We start from the raw sequence: 15,318 nt of genomic DNA, 5'->3' as shown, positions 1-15,318 counted from the left end.
AAATTGATGATTTGGTCCATGAGTCCCTTTCCCTTTCAGATCAATTCACTCTTTCATTTCACTGTTGTGTTTCACAACAGTGGTAAAGATCTGGTAAAGGGAAGAATCTTGTTCAGATTCAGTAAAATTTACTGGGATACTTGGTTTTCCATGTGAAGAAAAGAATATTAGATCCCACCTCACACTTCTCCAATTTCAGAAAGATCAAAGACCTGAGTTAAAGAAACAAAAAGTTTAAAACTATTAGAAAAAAATAGTAGAATATCAGTATGACCTTGGGATTAGAAACTATTTCTTAGATGAGATCAAAACAAACAAAACAAACCATAAAAGGTTGATAAATTTAACTTATCAAAATTTAAATCTGTATGACAAGATGCTATTATAATATATAATAATAATATAAACAGTTAAAAAAACAAGCACAGAGTGAGAAAAGATATTTATCACACATCTAAAAAAGGACTGATGCTTCTGAACTATGGTGTTGGAGAAGACTCTTGAGAGTCCCTTGGACTGTAAGGAGATTTAACCAGTCCATCCTTAAGGAAATCTGTCTTGAATATTCATTGGAAGGATGGATGCTGAAGCTGAAACTCCAATACTGGGGCCACCTCATGTGAAGAACTGACTCATTGGAAAAGACCCTGATGCTAGGGAAGATTGAAGGTGGGAGGAGAAGGGGATGACAGAGGATGAGATGATTGAATGGCATCACTGACTCAATGGACATGAGTTTGAATAAACTCCAGGAGTTGGTGATGGACAGGGAGGCCTGGCGTGCTGCAGTCCATGGAGTCACAGAGTTGGACATGACTGAGCGATTGAACTGAACTGAAAAAAGAACTAGTATCCAGAATAAAGAACTCATATTAATCAATAAGAAAATGAAAATAAGCCAACAGAATCTCATCATGCAATTCACAGGAAAAAAATCACTCAAATGACTCAGGAGATGGAGGAGAAAAGAAAAAGATGTTCAAAGACACTAGTAATCAGCAAAACTCAAGTAGATGGGATATAATATCACTTCAAACCTATCAGACTAATAAACATTAACAAATAAGTCTGACAGTATCAAGTGTTAGGAAGAATCTGAAACAATGGGAATCAGTAAAAGCGATTTTTTAATACTAAAAAGAGACACACAACCTAGCAGAACCTAAGAATATAGGCTTGGGGAATTGTAATCTGAGCTGGGCTTTGTGGGACAGGCAAGATTCTGACAGGCAAAGATAAAAGGATTGGCATTCCCAAATAAAAAGAACAGTATAAGCAAGGCCATAGAGATAGGAAATCACCTGAGGAACAGCCACACTGTTTTCCAAAATGACTATACCAGATTTACACTCCCACAGGCAGTCTATGAGAGTTTCAATTTCTCCATATGCTTGCCAACACTTGTTACTACCTGCCTTTTTAATTACAGCCATTTTAAGGGTATTAAGCAGAATCTCACTGTAGTTTTGAATCAGCATTTCCCTGATGACTAATGTTAAACATCTCCTATGTTTATCAGCCACTTGTACATCATCTTTGGATAACTGCCTATTCAGATTCTTTGCATACTTAATTGGGTTTTTTTTTTTTATTATTGAGTTGTAAGAATTCTTGACATACAGACACAGGTATAAGTCCCTTATTAGTCAGGTAATTTGCAAATATTTTATCCCAAATATGTGGACTGTCTTTTTGCTTTCTTGATGGTGTCCTTTGAAGTACAAAAGCTTTTTTAACTTTAATGAAATCCAATCTACATATTTTTTTCCTTTGGCTCCTTCTACTACTGGTGTCATATCTAAGAAACCCTTGCCAAATCTAAGGTCACAAAGATTTATCTCCAAGTTTTCTTACGAGAATTTTATAGTTCAAGCTCTTATATTTAGGTCTTTGAACGATTTTGAGTTAGTTTTTGCATATGGTGTAAAGCAGGCATCCTATTTCATTCTTTCATGTGTGGATTATCTAGTTGTCCCAGCACCATATGTTGAAAAGACTATTCTTTCCTCCACTGAATTGTTCTTGGTACCCTTGTTAAACAGTCACTGACTGTAAATGCAAGGGCTTACTTCTGGATACTCGATACAATTCCAGTGACCCATACATCTAGCCTTATGCCTGAACCATGTGGTCTTGATTACTGTAGCTTTTTAATAACTCTAGGAAATTGGGAAGTGTGGGTCCTCCAAATTTATTCTTTTTCAAGACTGTTTTGGCTAATATGGATCCTTTGAATTTCTGTGTGAATTTCAGGAACAGCTTGTCGAAATATGCAAATAAGTCAGCTGGGATTTTGATAGGGATTGCGTCAAACCTGGAGATCAACTGGGAAAGTATCACCATCTTAAAAATATTAAATCTTTCAATCCATGAACATGGGGCATTTTTCTCATTATTTAGATTTATAATTTCTTTCAAGAATGTTTTGCAGTTTTCAGAGTAAACAATTTTATGCTTTTGTTAAATTTATTCCTTTTTTGTTTGATGCTATTATAAACAGAATTGCTTCATAATTTCATTTTTGGATTGTTTACTACAACTGTATAGATTGACTTCTGTGTATTGATCTTGTATCTTGCAACACTGTTGAACACATTTACTAGTTCTAATAGTTTTTGCATGGATTCCTCAGAATTTTCTATATGCAAATCATTTCATCTGCAAATACAGACAGTTTTAATTCTTCTTTTCCAATCTGGATGACTTTTTATTTCATTTTCTTGCCCAGCTGCCCCAGCACAATGTTCAATAGAAGGGATGAGACTGGACATCCTTGTCCTGTTCACAATGTTACAGGAAAAGCATTCAGTCCTTTTCTGTTAAGTATGATGATAGCCATGGCTTTTCACAGATGTCCTTTATCAGGCTGAGGAAGTTCTTTCTATTCCTAGTTTGCTGGAGTGCTTGTTTATTTCTTTGTTTTCTTAAATTATGAAAGGGTATCAGAGTTTGTCAAAAACTTTTTCTTCATCTATAGAGATGATTATGTGAGTTCTATACTTTAATGTTTTAATATGGTGTGCTGCACTGATTGATTTTCCTATTATGAGTGGCTCTTGCACCTCTGGGATAAACCCCACTTGGTTGTAGTATATAATATAACCATTTCTATAAGTTATTGCTCATTTTGCCAGTATCTTGTTGAGGACTTTCACATTTATGGGATATTGGTCTGTGGTTTTCTTATGATGTCTTTGTCTGGTTTGGTATCAGGACAATATTTGCCTTATAGAATGATTCCCCCCTCTTCTATTTTTTGGAGGAGTCTGAGGAGGGTTAGTGTTAATTCTTATTTAAATATTTGTTAGAACTCACCAATGAAGCTATCCTGTCCTGGGCTTTTCTTTGTGGGAAGTTGGTTGGTTGGTTGCTTGTCTTTCTAGTACAGATCTTCCCTGACTTATGATGGGGTTACGTCCTGATAAGTTGAAAATGCATTTAATATACTTAATCTACCAAACATGATAGCGTAACCTAGCCTACAATTCAGAGAAAGCACTGGCGACCCACTCCGGTACTCTTGCCTGAAAATCCCATGGATGGAGGAGTCCATAGGCTGCAGTCCATGGGATCGCTGAGAGTCGGACATGACTGAGCGACTTCACTTTCCCTTTTCATTTTCATGCACTGGAGAAGGAAATGGCAACCCACTCCAGTGTTCTTGCCTGGAGAATCCCATGGACAGAGGAACCTGGTGGGCTGTTGTCTATGGGGTCGCACAGAGTCGGACATGACTGAAGCGACTTAGCAGCGGCAGCCTACAATTAAATATGCTTGGAACACTTACATTAGCCTATAGAGGGACAAAATCATCTAACACAAAGTCTGTTTTAAAATAAGGTATTACATAGTTAATTTATTGAATATTGTATTCAAAGTTGAAAACAGAATGGTTGTGTGAGTACAGAATGGTTTTAAGTGTGTTGGTTGTTATCCACATGATCATGTGGCTGACTGGGAGTTGCTGCTCGTTGCTGCTCGTTGCTGCTGCCCAGCATCATGAGAAACTACAATACTGTGTGTTGCTTGCCCAGGAAAATGTCAGAATTCAAAATCTGAAGTATAGCTTCTACTGAATATGTAACAATCTCACACCATTGCAAAGGTGAAAAATCCCAAGTCAAACCATCATTATTAAGTCAGGGGCCATATACAATTCATCCATTTCACCTAGATATCTGATCTGTTGTCATACAACTGTTCATAGTATTCCCTTATAATCCTTATTTCTGTAAAGTCAGTAGTAATGCTCCCTATATCATTTTAGTAATTTAAGTCTTCTCTCTTTTATTCTTAATCAGTCTAGATAAAAGTTTGCTAATTTTGTGGCTCTTTTTAAAGAAACAACTTTTGGTTTATTGATTAAAAATTTTTTTTTAATTTCACTGATTTTTGCTCTAATCTTTATTATTTCCTTGTCTTGCTTAAGGTTTAGTCTGCTCTTTTTTCCCCCAAGAGTGTTAAGGTAAGAGGTTAGGTTACTGAGTTGAGGTTATTCTTCATTTTTAATATAGGCTTTTATAGCTATAAATTTCCTTCTAAGTACTACTTTAGCTATATCCTGTAAGTCTTGGTCAGGTGTATTTCACTCATCTCCAAGTATTTTCTAGTTTTGCTTGTGATTTCTTCTTTGGCCCACTGATTATTCAGGAGCACGTTATTTGTCACTAAATTGTAAACTTATTATTGATTTATAATTCTAATCCACTGTGATTGAAGAACATAATCTGTATGAGTTCACTCTTAAATGAGAGTTGTTTTATGGCCTAGCACATAGTCTATACTGGAGAAGGTTATATGTGTACTAGAAAATAATTAAATTCTTCTGATTGTCAAAGACTGTTGTTGGGGTGTCCTACAGATATCTGTTAGGTGTAGTTGGTGTACAGTGCTGTATAAGTCTTCTTTTTCTTTGTTGATCCTTTGCATAGTTGTTCAACCCATTATTGAAAGAGAGGTACTGAAGTCTTCAACTACTACTGTTGAACTGTCTTTTGCCTTCATTTCTGTTAGCTTTTATTTCATGTATTTTGGGGCTCTGTTATGAAGTATATGTTTATAACTGTTTTATCTTCATGAACGACTCCTTCATTATTATAAAATGTCCTTCATTATCTCTAGTAACATTTTGTTATTTTAAAGTCTATTCTGTCTGATAATAGTATACTCCCCTAGCTTCCTCATGGTTCCTGTTACATCATCATCTTCCATTCTTTTACTTTCAACTTTTTTGTATCTGTGACTGTAAAATAGATCTTCTATAGAGAGTAAATTCTTGAATCTTTTTAAAAAATTTTAAAAATATGACAATACTGCTTTTTAACTGGACACAAAGCAGATTTAGTGAAGCTATTGGAACAGTAGGCTATGTTAAAATGTAAGTAAAAATGTTGATAGTAAAGGAACAGAGTGGCTATGACAGCCTGAAGAAGTAGGAGGATATAGAGGAATTTTCCATTTCAAATGAAGAAAAGATATTTTTCCTCCTTAAAAATGGAGGAAATTAGGGGCATAGATCCAAATGCATTTTTATCTATGCTCAGGTAGTTAACACTCTTACATTCATTTTATCATCCTGAAACCTGCAACCTTTTAGACTTTCTTAGCTAGCCCTTTCCCAGTGCTTGAATTAGCTGTGGGCTAGAAGGCCAGAAATTCAACCTTTTTGGAATTGTGTATATATTAAAAGTTAATACCTATGTGATTGCCTTCAAAAGTGAGCTAATAAACAAGCTATGGTCAATTCAATTAAATAAATAAGTACTTTAACACTTATTATGCTTTAGGTACTACAATAAGTGCAAAATGAAAAGACAATCTTTGCCCTCTATGAACTCTTTTCCTCTATGAGAAAGACATTTAAGTAACCCTGGTATTCGGTATCTTCCCAAAAAGGCTGTCAAAGAGGAAAATACAAAGAGCTGTAGGACAACTGGGAAGAAGGACAAAAAGAATTTTAGCAACTAACCTGACTCCCTTTCCCTCCAATTTGGTCTGGCTTCTGGATTGGAGAGGCTGCTGCAATTATGAGTTAGTTACAAGAGAGACTTTTAAGTAGAGTGTTATTTTTGTTCAGACCATGTACCTTCCCCTAGTGCTGATTCAAACAAGTAGCACTGTTGTGCTTGCTTCCGCAGCACATATACTAAAATTGGAATGATACAGAGAAGATTAGCATGGCCCCTGCGCAAGGATGACATGCAAATTCGTGAAGCGTTCCATATTTTTATGAGATGGATAAAACTGGAGCCCATTATACAGAGTGAAGTAAGCCAGAAAGATAAACACCAATACAGTATACTAACGCATATATATGGAATTTAGAAAGATGGTAATGATAACCCTATATGCAAGACAGAAAAAGAGTCACAGATGTATAGAACAGACTTTTGGACTCTATGGGAAAAGGCAAGGGTGGGATGATCTGAGAGAACAGCATCGAAACATGTTATATTATCAAGGTGAAACAGATCGCCAGTCCAGGTTGGATGCAAGAGACAAGTGCTCCGGGCTGGTGCACTGGGATGACCCAGAGGGATGGGATGGGGAGGGAGGTGGGAGGGGGGTTCAGGATGGGGAACACATGTAAATCCATGGCTGATTCATGTCAATGTATGGCAAAAACCACTACAATACTGTAAAGTAATTTGCTTCCAACTAATAAAAATAATTGGGGAAAAAAAACAAACAACACTGTTGTGGACATTTAGAGGAGGTGTCAAGTTGAGACAAACTGCACAGTGTTTTAGAGACAGCAAGAATTTCATTTATAGGTAGACCTAGATTCAAATCCCAGCTCTTTTACTTATTAGCTCTGTGACTTTAGGCAAATCAATTCTCAGAGCCTCTGTTTTGGTATTTAAAAAATAGACAATAATTTATTTAATTGTTTGTTGTATGTTTTTTGAGTCATGTACGGATTTAAGAGTCGGACCATAAAGAAGACTAAGCACCAAAGAACTGATGCTTTCGAACTGTGGTGCTGGAGAAGACTCCTGAGAGTCCCTTAGACAGCAAGGAGAGCAAACCAGTCAATCCTAAAGGAAATCAACCCTGAATATTCATTGGAAGGACTGATGCTGAAGCTCTAATACTCTGGCCACTTGATGCAAAGAGCTGACTCACTGGAAAAGACCCTGATGCTAAGCAAAGATTGAGGGCAAGAAGAGAAGGGGGTGACAGAGGATGAAATGACTGGATGACATCACTGACTCAGTGGATATGAGTTTGAGCAAACTCTGGGAGACAATGAAGGACAGGGAAGCCTGGTATCCTGTAGTCCATGGGGTCTCAAAGAGTTGGACACAACTGAGCGACTGAACAACAACAACACTTTATGTTGGGACCAGTCCTATTTCCTTCTCCTATATCTGCATGTGAGTGGCTAGGGAAGAAAGCAGGGAAGTCCTGAACTTGCTTTGTAGACACCCATCTCAATATTCCTACTGACAGTCAGGAGGAATTTCCTGCTCTGGACGTCCTATGGTAGCCATCATAATCCAGTAGGAACAACAGGGGCTCTGAAGGGAGGCAAGTGTGGATTCAAAATTAACAGAGGGAGCATGCAAAATACCTAGCATAAATACTTGGCACAGAGCGGTAAGTGCTTTAGTCCCCTACCACTTTTGAAAATAGTTGCATTTACCTGTAGATTTTAAGACTACTTAATGAAAAGCTTCTCAGTCTTCAATCACGTCCCTCACTCCTGCTTTTCCCTTTCCCTTACATGGCTCCAGATGAGTAGAGCTATCGCCATTTGGCCAAGCAGAGGCTAGTCAAAAGCCATCTTAGTGTGTTTTTTTGTAGAAACATTGAACCAGTCATTATGCTTTCAGTTCAGTCACTCAGTCGTGTCTGACTCTTTGTGACCCCATGGACTGCAACACGTCAGGTTTCCCGGTTCATCACCAACTCCCTGAGCTTGCTCAAACTCATGTCCATTGAGTCAGTGATGCCTTTGAATACAGGTAGTTATTATGCTTTGAATACAGGAAACTTTTTGTGTGCAGTTGTGTGTATATTGTGTATTACAACCTTTTGTGCATTTTAAAGCATTTCTGTGGAGTTTGCTCAGCGTTCAAATGTTCTTTCGATGAACTTGTGGGGGAGAAAGTGGTCTCCCTGTCCTATTCCTCCACCATCTTAGCTCCTCCTCTTAAAGCATTTTTGTTTCTTTAAAAATGGGTAAATATCAGTGTCCCCACACTTTTGCATTTTTTTCTCCATTATTTTCAGTCTGTTATTTCTGTTTTGTGCTATTGATGAATAGTGAAAGTTAAAGCAACCTCAATGTCGACTAACAGCATTATCTAAAGCAAATCTAAATGACACAATTCATAATTCCTTAAACAAACTAAGGTGTTACAGGACAGAACATAGCATATAATCTCATTTTTGTTGAAAAATAATGTGTAGAGGTCTAGAAAAAAGAGACAATGTACTGTCTCTGGATCAGGACTGGGTTTTCCAATAAACTAAATTATGAACCATGTCTCAGCTCAAGGATCCCCAGAAAATGCTTCCATTTCAACACATTTCTTATTTAGAGATGCCACTAAGTTACTATCTGACCTGGGCAAAGCACTTATAATCCTTATCAAATCCTGAATCTCTTTCTGCATTTGAAAAATAATACTAACAGCAACTATTAAATGAACATCTCCCATATTTTTAGAAGTGAGAAAACTGAGGCTCTGCAAAAATAAGTAATTTGCTCATGGTTATCTTAGTGACAGTTAAGACTGAAACCAGATCTGATAAAGAAAAATGATAGGGAAATGGTGGACTCTCTCTATGAGTTTTAATTTTTTTCCTCTTAACACAAAGGAGGCATCAGTAGATCATTCTTTGTGTAACGAAAATGATACTGTACAGTCTGTTGGATTGAATTAGAAGTTGCGCTGATTTACAATTAACTCATGGCCTCATCTTAACAGCTGAGTAACCAGATCAATCCAATCTTCTAAATTTTATGGTTTGTTTTATTGTGGCCTATAATCAGTTGAAATCACAAGGGGAAGTTCAAGAGCTTTACATGCTATAGAGAAAAGAATATCTCTCAACTATGAGTAGGTGAATGATTCCAGGTAAGTTACTTAACTACTCTGTACCTCAGTTTCCAAATCTGTAAAATGAGACTAGCACCACCTTGCCATGTAATTACCGAGTTGTATTAAATTTAGAGGGCTTCCCTGGTGGCTCAGAGGATCCCAGCACTAGATTAAAAGCAGATTCCTCAAGTGTTATGAGAAAATTATCTGAGAAACATCTTAAAGGACACACACTGGCCTCAGTACTGCCAAAAACTCAGTGAAAAAGGCATAACTGTGCAAACTTGTCACCTAAGCCAGAGGAAGCTTGAGATAAGTCCAGATTCCTCCTTTCTCTTATTGCCCAAATCCAACATCCAGTCCTAACTTACTAATTTATATTCCACACATATTAAATGTCTACTGAATGTAAGCCACTGTTCCATCTAAAAATGTCTCAAAGATGTCCTCTCCTCTCCATCCCAAATACCACTCCTTGATCACATCACTTGACCAAACTATTTTTAGGGCCTCCTAACTTATCTTCTGACCTCTATTTTCTCTCTCTCCAATCCATCCATCTTCATCCAGAGAGATCTTTCAAAATTGCTACTCTGGTGGTCAAAGATAAAGTTTCAAACAAGTATTCAAACAAGGATAAAGGTTATTGCTAAGGATTAAGTTACAAATTTTCTTAGCAAGACATAAAGACTCTCCAATTCTGGCTCCTATTATTTCCTCTTTTGCCAATCTTGGCCTGGTACTTCACCAATACCAAACACACAACTATTCTAGCATACTCCATTCAACTATCACTATTCAGGCTACCCCCAGTGCTCGGTTTGTCCTTCCCTTGCCCTTCACTTTATTCCCTTCTTTAAGAAGTCTCCCATAATCTTCATCTCTCCAGACCTGATTAGGGGTCCCTTCTGGCTACTCTTTTTTTTTTTTTTTTTAATTGCAATGGGTCTTCGTTTCTGGGCTTGAGCTTTCTCTAGTTTCAGGTGGGGGCTACTGCCCCATTGCAGTGTGCAGGCTTCTCACTGTGGTGGCATCTCCAGTTGTGGAGCACAGGCTCTAGGGCATCAGGTCCAGCAGTTGTGGCCCATGGGCTTAGTCACAGAGGTATGTAGGATCTTGCTAGGAAGATCCCACGGAATCGAACCCATGTCCCCTGCATTGGTAGGTGGATTCTTAACCCCTGGACCATCAGGGAAGTCCCTCTAGCTACTCTAACTGGCTTTTCTTAAAGCTCTTATCAAATTATATTTCCATTTTTCTCAAGTACTCATCCCTCAATATTGTGGATCTAGTATCAATCCAATGATGATCTCTTTGGTCATATTTCTCTTGGTCTTTATATGTCCCAGGAGGGTCTTCTGTTTGTGTTCTCACTGTCCAAACATACTCTTTTTTTTTAATTGATTGATGATTGCTTTACAATATTTGGTTTGATTTCTGCCATATATCAACATGAATTAGCCACAGGTGTATGTCTGTCCCCTTCCTCTTGAATCTCCCTCCCACCTCCTACCCTTTCCTACCCCTCTAGGTTGTTGCAGAGCCCAAGTTTGAGTTCCCTGAGTCATAGAGCAAATTTCCATTGGTTATCTATATTTTACATATGGTAGGGTGTACACTTACATGCTACTCTCTCCACTCATCTCACCCTCTCCTTCCTCATCCTGCCCTTGTCCATAAGTCTGTTTTCTATGTCTGCATCTCAATTGCTGCCCTGTCAACAGGTTCATCCGTTCCATCTTTCTAGATTCCATATGTATGTGTTAATATATGATATTTGTTTTTCTCTTTCTGACTGACTTCACTCTGTATAATAGGCTCTAGGTTCATTCACCTCATTAAAACTGACTCAAATGTGTTCCTTTTTATGGCTGAGTAGTATTCCATTGTATATATGTACCACAGCTTCTTAGAGGAGCTTAGCGGGCTACAGTCCATGGGGTCACAGAGAGTCAGACCGATGACTGAGCAACTAACACACTCCCCCCAACAGTTTCTTTATCTATTTATCTGTTGATGGACATCTAGGTTGCTTCCATGTCCTAGCTAGTATAAATAGTGCTTCAAACACTGGGATACATGTATCTTTTTCAGTTTTTGTTTCCTCAGGGTTTAAGCCTAGAAGTGGGATTGCTGGGTCATATGGCGGTTTTACTCTCAGTTTTTTAAAGGAATCTCTATACTGTCTTTCATAGTAGCTGTATTAATTTACATTCCCACCAGCAGTACAAGAGGGTTCTCTTTTTCTCCACACCCTCTCCAGCACTTGTTGCTTGTGAATTTTTTGATGATGGCCATTCTGATTGGTGTGAGGTGATATCTTCATTGTAGTTTTGATTTGCATTTCCCTAATAATGAGCAACACTGAGCATCTCTTCATGTGCTTATCAGCCATCTGTATGTCTTCTTTGGAGAAATGTCTGTTTAGGTCTTTTGCCCACTTTTTGACTGGATTGTTTGTTCTTCTGGTACTGGGTTGTATGAGCTGCTTGTATATTTTGGAAATTAATCCTTTACCAGTTGTTTCATTTGCTATTAATTTCTCCCATTCTGAGGGTCATCTTTTCACCTTGTTTACCGTTTCCTTTGCCGTGCAAAAGTTAAGTTTAATTAGGTCCCACTTGTTTATTTTTGTTTTTATTTCCATTATTCTAGGAGATGCAAATTTACTCTATTTTTTAGCCTCCCTCCTTTCCTAATCACACAGCCTATATGGCTGAGGCCATGAGTCTGGTCAAAAGGGACTTAACAGCTAACCACCATTTCTCAGCTGACTCAACCGCCACTGCAGAAAAAGGAGCATGGACTTTAGATTTAGATATGGGTCCTAGTATGTTTCATCATTTCAAATTCTGTGAATTTAGGCAAACTATCTTTTTAAAAGAATATGGAAGACTTCACAAATTTGAATGCCATTCTTGCGTAGGCGCCATGCTAATCTCTGTATTGTTCCAATTTTAGTATATGTGCTGGCTAAGCAAGCACGAGGCAAACTATTATTTCCACTTACTGAGCTTTAGCTTCCTCATGTAAAATGGAACAATAATAACTTTGCAGAGTTGAGGTGATAATAACACTAGCAATAAAAATAATACTATTACTTACTGTGTGTCAAGTATCATGCTACTGAATACTTTACATTGATCTCTTTAATTTTCATAACCCTTTCATGAGGTAGGTTCCACTATTACCTTTATCTTATAGATGAGGAAACCAACTAGAGAAGCTAACTTACTCATCCAGGTCATTTTGGTAGACCATGGGCTGGATAACTCAGTGCCCATTTCCAGCCCCCTCTGCCCTCCTGAGGCTGGAAAAGTACCTGCTTTCTCAGCCTTCCTATTCCTTAGGACTAGCCAAGTGGCCCAGTTCTGATCAAGGAAATATACACATAGTCTCCTGAAGGAATTGTGGGAAAGCCATTGTTTTTCTAGTAAAAGGAAAAGTATTTCAATATTCCATCACCTTTTTTCTACCTCGGTCACAGAGGTGATGCCTACAACTATAGTAGTCATCCTAGAACAAGAGGGAAAAGCCAAAAGATTCAGGGGATACCAGTCTTGGAATCACAGGACTGATAAATCAATGCCATCTGCCACTGACCTCCAGACTTTTTTTTATGTGAGAAAAATACACTTTTATTTGTTTAAACTACCATTAGTCAAGTCTTCCAGTAGCATTGTCAGGCATTTATACGTGGTATAGAGTAATCAAATGATAGAGCTCAGTTCAGTTCAGTCGCTCAGTCGTGTCCGACTCTTTGCGACCCCATGGACTGCAGCATGCCAGGCCTCCCTGTCCATCACCAACTCCTGGAGTTTACTCAAACTCATATCCATTGCATTGGTGATACCATCCAACTATCTCATCCTCTGTCATGCCGTTCTCCTTCCACCTTCAACCTTTCCCAGCATCAGGGTCTTTTCCAATGAGTCAGTTCTTCACATGAGGTGGCCAAAGTATTGGAGTTTCAGCTTCAGCATCAGTCCTTCCAATGAACACTCAGGACTAATCTCCTTTAGGATGGACTGGTTGCATCTCCTTGCAGTCCAAGAGACTCTCAAGAGTCTTCTCCAACACCACAATTCAAAAGCATCAATTCTTTGGTGCTCAGCTTTCTCTATAGTCCAACTCTCACATCCATACATGACTACTGGAAAAACCATAGCCTTGACTAGATGAACTTTTGTTGGTAAAGTAATGTCTCTGCTTTATATTATGATGTCTAAGTTGGTCATAGCTTTTCTTCCAAGAAGGAAGCATCTTTTAATTTCATGGCTGCAGTAACCATCTGCAGTGATTTTGGAGCCCCCCAAAATAAAATCTCTCACTATTTCCATTGTTTCCCCATCTATTTGCCATGAAATAATGGGACCAGATGCCATGATCTTAGTTTTCTGAATGTTGAGCTTTAAGCCAACTTCTTCACTTTCCTCTTCCACTTTCATCAAGAGGCTCTTCAGTCCTTTCTCACTTTCTGCCATACAGGTGGTGTCATCTGCATATTTGAGGTTATTGATATTTCTCCCAGCAATCTTGATTCCAGCTTATGCTTCAGCCAGCCCAGCATTTTGCATAATGTACTCTGCATATAAGTTAAATAAGCAGGGTGACAACATACAACCTTGATGTCCTCCTTTCCCGATTTGGAACCAGTCTGTTGTTCCGTGTCCAGTTCTAACTGACCTGCATACAGATTCCTCAGGAGGCAGGTCAGGTGGTCTGGCAGTCCCATCTCGTTAAGAATTTTCCACAGTTTGTTATGATCCACACAGTCAAAGGCCTTGCTGTAGTCAATAAAGCAGAAGTAGATGTTTTTCTGGAACTCTTGCTTTTTTGATGATCCAGCAGATGTTGGCAATTTGATCTCTGGTTCCTCTGCCTTTTCTAAATCCAGCTTGAAGATCTGGAATTTCATGGTTCACGTACTGTTGAAGCCTTGCTTGGAGAATTTTGAGCACTACTTTGCTAGTATGTGAGATAGAGCTAATAAGATTCAAAATTAGGGAGTCAATCATTAAGCTATATCAGAAACACCTGGCATTGGAGTTGGCAGAGAATGGGTACTCAAATGATGAAAATGATTATAATAAGATCAATCACTCAGTCTACTTCTTCAAAGCCTCCATGTTCCTCAGGAAATGCAGAACTGTCAGTAACCTAAATCACAACAGAGTTCCTCAGAACAGACCAACTCTATTGGACCTGCCCACCCCTCATGTTTGCACTTCTGAATTCAGTTCTCTCAGCTCAGGGACCATCCTAAGGAGGGTAAAGGGAAGGAAGGTCTGGAGATAAGAGGTCTTGGCTGCTCACCCCCACTTATCTCATGGGCCACAAAGATTTCAGGCTCCCTGCCATGCAAGTCTAAGATGAGAGAGTTCAAAGAACTAAGAAGAAACTTACAATCCTGGCAGCATTTGTTGTGACAGTGATGGCCCAAGCTTCTCTCTCTGGCAGCCAGAGACCTTTGGAGATAACAAGAAGTGTGGTTCTGTAGCTTAAACAAGACCAAGGGCTATTGATTTTTCTGTCTCTTTTCCTGCTGAGAGTGGTAACAGCAAAAATCTGATTTAGACACTTAGATTCAAGTACCTTCTCCACCAGCTGAGCAATTTTCAAGTAATCACACCTTTGACCTCACCCAACATATGTCCTTTTAAAGCCATTTTTTGGGCCAATTATTTAGTTTTCGTAAGATGTACAGGGGAAAGGTAGACTTGTTGGCCATCTTCCTGAAAACTGTAGCTTCTATTCCTCTGTTCAGGGTTTCGAACAACTTGCTCATAGACCTACCAACCTGTCTGGGAGGGGGCCAACCACTCCCGTCACAGCTGACACAGGTGCCATAGCGGACATGTCTCCAAGCTAACACATGGCCTTTGTTTCTTCAGCTGTTCAGAACCCAAAAGGTACTTCCTGGAGGAATTATGACATTTACAATGGCAATATTCCTAGAGAAGCTCACTGAATTGGGAAAAAAGAAAAAAACTATTTATTAAACATTTAACTAAATGGCAGATTTGAGCATCAGAATGACCTAGGGAGCTTGTGAAAACACAGAGTCCTGGGGAAGCTCTGGAGTTTGTAATTCAGTAGATCTGGGGTAGGGTCCAAGAATTTGCATTTCTAACAAATTCTTAGACCTGGTGAGGACACTTTGATGGCACTGCTACAAGGTATAAACCTTTGAAAACGCACAACTGGCTACCTTTTGTGAAAAGTCTCTCCAATCCTAAGAAGAGAGCCACTCTATCAGGATACCATC

General features: G+C 38.6%; 1 protein-coding gene and 2 non-coding genes across 6 annotated transcripts in view; 1 reads left to right on the top strand and 2 right to left on the bottom strand.

Annotated features, from left to right (window-relative positions):
- Positions 1-15,318, bottom strand: part of FAM168A (family with sequence similarity 168 member A) — a 199,869-nt gene that overhangs the window by 38,728 nt on the left and 145,823 nt on the right. The window lies entirely within an intron of this gene.
- On the top strand, positions 6,122-6,228 carry LOC136176180 (U6 spliceosomal RNA). Its single transcript, XR_010664547.1, has one exon. It is a non-coding gene; the product is annotated as a U6 spliceosomal RNA (small nuclear RNA).
- LOC136176104 (U6 spliceosomal RNA) lies at positions 11,932-12,035 on the bottom strand. Its single transcript, XR_010664485.1, has one exon. It is a non-coding gene; the product is annotated as a U6 spliceosomal RNA (small nuclear RNA).

This window comes from Muntiacus reevesi, chromosome 9 (assembly GCF_963930625.1).
Source record: "Muntiacus reevesi chromosome 9, mMunRee1.1, whole genome shotgun sequence".
Taxonomy (NCBI): domain Eukaryota; kingdom Metazoa; phylum Chordata; class Mammalia; order Artiodactyla; family Cervidae; genus Muntiacus; species Muntiacus reevesi.
This window is presented reverse-complemented; position numbering and strand designations above follow the sequence as displayed.